The sequence below is a fragment of the Globicephala melas genome, chromosome 13 (genome assembly GCF_963455315.2).
Source record: "Globicephala melas chromosome 13, mGloMel1.2, whole genome shotgun sequence".
NCBI lineage: Eukaryota > Metazoa > Chordata > Mammalia > Artiodactyla > Delphinidae > Globicephala > Globicephala melas.
The window spans coordinates 62,416,103-62,423,514 of record NC_083326.1 but is presented as its reverse complement, the minus strand read 5'-3'; the positions used below and the strand labels follow the sequence as shown (position 1 = coordinate 62,423,514).

The window sequence follows — 7,412 nt, the reverse complement described above, 5'->3', positions numbered from 1 at the left end:
ACTTCCGGAGACCGCGGGTCATGCGTCCCGGAACCCCGAGTCCCGGCGTGCCGCGCGCGCCGTGCTGAGGGCGCCGGCAAGAGCGGTGCGAGCCAGTGGTTGGTGGGGCCGGTGTGTTGGGCGGGCGGGCCGGAGGCTGGGTCGCCTGAGCACGCGGCTTTCGGCGCCCTGACCCACGCTCGGCTGGTGGCTCTGCGGAGGGACACGGCGGGGGCTTCAAGCGGCCGCACGGCGGGGAGCGGCGGCGGCGGCCTCACGTCCTGAGGTATCCTGGGTCGAGGCCTCTGGGGGCGGGGCCGGGCAGTCGGCTGGGCCTCCTCAACGTGGTACGCGGCGGTGAGCGCCCCCCGGGGCGGACAGAGGTCACCCCGCCCTTCGCTGTGCGCCGGTGTCCTGCAAACCCTGTCTGTGGAGCGGTTTTCCAGCCTCCGCTCTGCCACCTTCACCCTTTGCTCTGCCTTTACTTGGACGCCGGCCGGGAGGGGCCTGAGAGCCCCCGCGCTCGGACTTGATTCGGAAACGCGCGGCGCCCTGCTTCTCCCCGGGGACCGCGTGTCGCTCCCTACCGCCGCATTCGGGAGGTTCAGCCAGACTTCTCTCGAGAGGGCCGTTCTCATCTGTCAGACTCTGAAGGAAGGGGCAGCCCACACCTGTTTAGGAGAAACACCTTCCTGGTAGTATCTGTGTTTTCTGGATTTTGGTATGGGATGGTTGGGGAGTCAACACGCTTTGTTTGTCCTTTCCCTTAAATATCTACTGGAGAGTCGCAGGTACCTGCTTACCACCCCAGACTAGGGTCAAAACTGTGCCTGTGGACCTAAAATTGTTGATGCTTTGTGCCTCAGCACCTCCCACCTGAAGGGTGTAAAACGGGATCAGAAATACGTTTTCCATTATTCTTCACCAAAATTGATCCGTTTAAAAGCAGCTTTGGAAATAGGTTCACTAGCCTGCATACTTGTCAGTAGACGCAGTTATATTAGCCACTAGACTTCGCCTGGGGGAAAGCAACATTCGCAGCATGTACTTTACAATCGAGTCAAAATTCTAAATTGTGGGCACTAACCTTTCTGAGGTTGTTGACCACTTATAAACTTTGGACCAAGAATGAAGTCTGTTTTTAATGAATGAGGATGAACCATCCATTTCAGATGACTGTACTTGTATTTTTTTTTATTATATGCAGTGAGCTAAGTTGAGAATTAACCAGTTCATTATTTTTTTTTTCGAGGTTGATTTTTTTTTTTTTTTACCATAGTGATGCATGCACCTTTGATACTTACCGCCCTCATAACACAAGTAAGATTACTTGAGTATGTGTCTGTAAATACTCTTTATGCATACAAAATAGCCAGTGATCCTTCCAAGAAAGTTTAAGCATCAAACCTAAAAATTCAGTTAAATGTATCCTTATTTATTTCTCTAAACATAAATTAGTGGCCTGCCACAGCTGACGTGTAGAAAATCACTATGACGAAATGTCTCTTCCTCAGTGTGATTTAGTAGTACTTGTTACTTTTCACAGCGTATTGGGAAAATATATTTTTCTACATGGCATATTTTTACTTTTCTCTTTGTTGTTTATTTTTATAGTAGGTTGTTTTGCTCTCCACCTGAGTTCATTATTATTGACAACTGCAAAGGTTATCCTAGAGATTGAATGTGTTATTGCGTATTCATGCATTTAGAACTGGCTAATTACATATCCATATATGCTGGTTCCAATGCTAAAGTTTCTTATGATAGTTGCTGTTGTAATTTTATGGAAAAGGAATCTAATTTTGACTTTTTAAGAAATTTTCTCATTAGATTAAAAGCCTCCTAACTATATGTTTATACAAACTCTACCGTGAATTGATGTTGTGAATGAGATATATAGAGATCACATTTTGTAGTTTTTATTAAAGTTAACTAGAAGTCAAGTAGATTCCGTTGAGAATATTTCTGAACCAGGTTCGTTTTGCCCAACTCCCAGCAAGCCAAACACTGAGATGCTGAGGTTCGCAGCAAAGAGAGGGTTTATTCACAAGGCAAGCAAGTGAGGAGACAGGAAAACTAGTCTATCTATCCTAAAGCGAAGGGCTCTGGGTATTTATGGGATAAAGAATAAAGAAGTAGGGCTGTCTGAGGTGGGAGTGTGGGGAAAGGTGATTGGAAAAGGGTGTAAGGCAGGTTACAGGTGAAATGGATTTAATGATTACCCACTGGTTTCAAGAATAGAGTATGAACTCTTGAAGGTAGTAGTGATGGAGAGAGTAAATGGGCTAGATAAGAATATTTTAAAAGTTACCATTGGTGTTATGTTTCCCACCATTGCCTGAGTAATAAATGGTTTTCTGGAAGTTGAATTAAAATAATAATAGCTGATAGTTTAGTACCTTCTGTGTGCCAAATTAAGTGCTTTATACATTTGAAGTCATTTAACTCTTACATTTTCAGTGGGATAGTTGTTATGATTATTTTTGTTTTATAGGTGAGGGGTAAGTAACTTGTCCAACGTTATGCAACTGGGAAGTAGTGGTGGGCTAGGTTTTGGATCCAGGCAGCCTGACTCCAGAAATCAGACTCTATGCTAATGATGAAACAGTGCCAGTTTAAGGCCAGACTCAGAACTGGAAGTTGACTGAAACATAGTAGATTTTCAGAAAATGTTTTGATACTTCTTAATGCTTGGGTTATTATGTTCAGAGAGAAAATAGCTGGATAAGGATGTTGTCTTGCTAGCGTATGAACTCTAGCAAGACAGGGATCATCATTTTGTTCAGTGTTTTAACCCTGGTGCCTTGAACAGTGCCTGGCACATAGTGGGGTGGTAATGGATGAATGAATAGCCTAGAGAGGTTTTTAAAAATCCCATTTTTTTTTTGAAAGGACATACAGGATTTATTTCAGCCTATTTATAAGATTTCTTTATGTGCTGTTTTGATTATTTGGTCCATTATTCACCCAGACTGGTTTGGATTTCTCCTGGTTTGTATTGGGTTGGCCAAAAAGTTTGTTTGGGTTTTTCCATAAGATGTTATACTTTTGTCAGTGAGAGAAAATGAAGTAGTAATTTGTAAGTTTTCTGGTCAGACTAAAGGCAAGCAACAGTTTCAATAGATACCATCCCTTAAAGTGAGAGCACTCAGAGGTGGGTAATTTTAAGGTGTCATTTCTGTTGTGGAGTTGAAGATCACATTTTTGAAACATAAAAATTGTTTTTAAAATGTAGATACAATATTATAGCTTCCTAGGAATGATAGTGTTCTTGGAGGTAGGAAAGAGAGGTGGTTGTAGAAGCTGTGTTTCTCCAAATAGTTTTGGAAGAACTGTTCATTCCTTCAGTCCGCTCAGCCGAAGTGTCCCTACTGAAATTTTATTGCCTTTTTTGAACACATAAGATATTATTGTTTAAAAGGTTTTTCCTGTAATAGAAAGTAAAGATTTCCTTTAGAAATCTGTAAGTTTATATGTGTGATGATTAGTTTTATATGTTAACTAGACATGGCTATAGTACCTATTAAGTGATACTGTGATGGTATTTTGAAAATGTGTCAACATCTGTAATCAATTGACTTTAAGGAGATTACCCTTCATAATACAGGTGAGCCTCATTCAATCAATTGAAAACCTAAATTTCAAACTGAGGTGCCTCAAGAAGAAAAAAATCCCAAGGCTGTGGCATCAATTCTTTTTTTTAAAAATTTATTTATTTAATTTATTTATTTTTCACTGTGTTGGGTGTTCATTGCTGCACGCGGGCTTTCTCTAGTTGCGGCGAGCTGGGGCTACTCTTCGTTGTGGTGCACGGCTTCTTACTGTGGTGGCTTCTCTTGTTGTGGAGCATGGGCTCTAGGCGCACGGGCTTCAGTAGTTGTAGCAATCAGGCTCAGTAGGTGTGGCTCGTGGGCTCTAGAGCACAGGCTCAGTAGTTGTGGCGCACGGGCTTAGTTGCTCCGCGGCATGTGGGATCTTCCCGGACCAGGGATGGAACCCGTGTCCCCTGCACTGGCAGGCGGATTCTCAACCACTGCATGTGGCGTCAACTTTTGTATGAGTTTCCAGCCTGCAAATCCGCTCTACACATTTCAGATGTGTAGCCCTCACAATTGTGTGAGCCAGTTCCTTAAAATAAATATATCTATTTAAATAAACAATCTAATAATAGATTCCCAATAGGTAGATATAGATATATGTATATGTTTTTTCCTGTTGGTTCTGTATCTCTGGAGAACCCTGTCTGATTCAGATTTTGGTACTGAGAGTGGTTCTAGAGGAACAGAATCTTAAGGATGAATTTTCTGGATTGGTTATGGCATTCCTGAAATTGGTTCTCTAATCTGATTAGATTTAAAGGCACCCTTGACTATTTTCAGTGGTAAAGAAGGCAGGCACTGTAGCCCACGATGTGATATGACAATAGAGATATGCAAAATACCACCATTGGATACTACTACTCAGATACTTAATGAAAGACCAGGTTCTGGGTGATCATGTATTTGAAGATTTAAAACATTTTTCCCAGATGATGAACAAGTGTAATGAGACTGACTGGTTGCTCTGTTTTCGGAGAAAGGGGGGTGGGAGGTGGAGAGTGATGAGCTCAGGTCTTGAAATTCCCAGCTCAAGCTCTGTATAAATGACCAGAAAGTTTCTATGTCTGCCCTTCTCACATAGATGCAGAGCTGAGATTGCTGAAAACCAAACTCTTATCCTGCAGAGTGGCTGGATTACAATGCAAAATGAATTCCCATTCTAACAGGGTGTCTGCTGTTAAAATGAGAGCATTGACTGGGGAAGGTTGAGATCCTCAAATTTGGAATGGAGTATTGAACCCCTAAGTTTTCATTAGTCTTCTTTGGCGGTAGAAGCAGTCTTTCCACTCCTGTTTGAGGAAGTTAACCTGTAATGACCTTCCCTGAAGACTAGACATTGCTGATTGATTCTCCTCAAGAACTACCTCTACCACACTTCTTTGCTTCTAGACCTATAAGTAGATTCCCACCCTAACAAGCCCTCAAGGGTCAGCTACAAAGTGTGACCTGAGGGGGTGTGCCATACTCTTAAAAAATGGCAGGAATGTTTATTTGTTTATACACATGGAAATCTGGGGGATATGTTTAGGAATGGATATTAAGGATGTGGGATAATGGTGGAAGGAACATAAAGTTGGGCCGGGCTAAATTTACTGATATAGGCCCACTAAGCAGAGATTCTTGATTCACTTTTATTGCTTGAGGGGTTAGAAAGGGCTCTCAACAGTTTGGTTGGCTGAAGCATGGACCAAAAGGTAACCCACGCTAAATGAAGTTGAAATGCCAGACCTGCCTTGGTACACTAAAGAGGAAGGGGTCCAAAGGTTTAGGGACACTGGAATGGTAGAGTGGATTTAACACATAAGAGCAGCTCACCCACTCTGGGGGAGTCCAGAAGAGAAACTTTTCACCATGACTGGGAGAATTAAATTTGTGAGGGGAGCCCCAGCATCCATGAAGAACTCTATGATTGCTCTTCTCTGTGGGTCAGAAATTACAGTGACTTTGCTGCCACTAAACTGGGGATCCTTAAATGAAGTGAAGGTAATTGGAAATTGGGCAGATACTATAGAGAGACATATTTTCTTAATTGCATATGTATATGCTGAAGGAAAGAAGCCAGAGGAGAGGGCAGTTGGAGTACAGGAAAAAGAATAGCAGTAGAAAAATACAAGGAAAACTTGGTTGAGCAGAATTCTTGGAAGACACAGGAAGAGTTTAGATCTAGAACACAGATGGAGGAATGGGCTTTGAATGGAGGGCTAGTTCATTTTCTGAGGAGGCAGTTAACTAACGCTGAGATGGGTTTGGATGCAGGTAACTGGAAGGGAGAAGGCTGAAGTTGAGAAAATTCATCCCCTAATAATTTTGGTTCATTTTTAAGGGGAAGTGGAAGATAGCTTTATCTAATTATTCATTTAACAAATATTAGGTGCCTCCTATGTGCCAGCCAACCTTTGTTGTCGGCACCTGAGATGCAGTAGTGAACAAAACAGGGGAAAAAAAATTCTGTCCTTGTCAGTCCTTAAATGGACTTAAATGATAATAATAAGTGAATAATAATTATCCTAAAACAATAATAAATAAGTGAATCATGTAGGGTGTTAGACAATAAGTGCTATGGAAAAAGAAACAAATAGAGCAAGATAAGCAATATTGGGATGACAGGGCTGGAAGAGAAAGGATTGGGAGCAGTGACCCCATGGAGCAGGTACCATTTGAACAAAGACTTGTAGGAAGTGAAGGAGTTAGTCATGCAGATATCTGGAGAAAGACTCTTCCAAGCAGAGGGAACAGTTAATGCAGAGTTCTTAAAGCAGGGGCCTTTTTAGCATGTTCGAAGAGCTGTAGGGGGGCTAGTGTGGCTGGAGGAGAGTGAGCAAGGCACAGACTGAGAGTAGGTGATGTATTCAGTGAGGGAAAGGTAGAAGGTTGTATAAGGCAGGGGTCCCCAACTCCCTGGCCTCGGACCATTACCGGTTCACGGCCTGTTAGGAACTGGGCCACACAGCAGGAGGTGAGCAGTGGTGAAAACCTTCATCTGCCACTCCCCATCGCTTGCATTACCACCTGCACCTATCCCCACCCCCGATGCCCCGCCCCCAGTCCATGGAAAAATTGTCTTCCACAAAACTGGTCCCTGGTGCCAAAAGGGTTGGGGACTGCTGGTGTAAGGCATTGTAGGCAGTTGTAAGGACTTACCTTGGGAGAAATTGGGGAGCTTTAAACAGAGGAGAGACATGATCTGATGTATACTTTATATTTTACCATCTGAAAGTGAAGTATGAGGCTTGAAGAGATTGGGAAAAGTGAGGAATGGTGGAGGAAGCTCATCTGATCAGAAACCATCATCGGTTGTCACAGCACTCAGAGCCTTTCTGAGATAGAATGATGTACCATCAATGTATGCTGGTACTAATTTACTCAGTTATGTGGCTTTTGTTAGTGCTCAGCTATGATTGTGGGATGTAGTTGTGGGAAAAACAGATGGTTGGACTGGCTCTGGATTAGATTTTGTGGTCTGGTGTTGCAGAAGGACAAAGTAGTGATTCAAGTAATGCACTGTAGAATCCAGGCTGGATAAAGACTTAAGAGTGAAACCAGGAGCAGCTGTTGGATTTGAAGGAAAAGGAGGGTAGAGTGGGACAAGGTCCTGGAACTAGAGTCCAGAGAGAGTAAAGGAGTGGAAGCTGGAAGAAGAAGAGGCTGAAGAGAGTGGGATAGTATAGTTTGAGGATTTCAGTTGTGGGTCAGTAACAGATTATTTCAGTGACAAAGGTATGACCAGTGGAGTGTATTGCTAGAGAGGCTGGGATTTTGCATGGGTCAAACAAATGGAATAATGGCAGAAGTTTAGATGAAGGAAGACTGTGAGCTTGGTTTGACCAGGTCAGT

At 43.1% G+C, this 7,412-nt stretch overlaps 1 protein-coding gene across 4 annotated transcripts in view; it reads left to right on the top strand.

Annotated features, from left to right (window-relative positions):
• Positions 1-57: 57 nt before the first annotated feature.
• Positions 58-7,412, top strand: part of FAM210A (family with sequence similarity 210 member A) — a 36,668-nt gene continuing 29,313 nt past the window's right edge. For 3 of the 4 annotated variants that reach the window (XM_060310804.1, XM_060310805.2, XM_060310803.2), the window contains exon 1: positions 58-674. The gene's annotated coding sequence lies outside the window, so the exon portion shown is untranslated. The remainder of the gene's footprint in view (positions 675-7,412) is intronic. The other variant, XM_030836512.3, reaches the window with a different exon arrangement.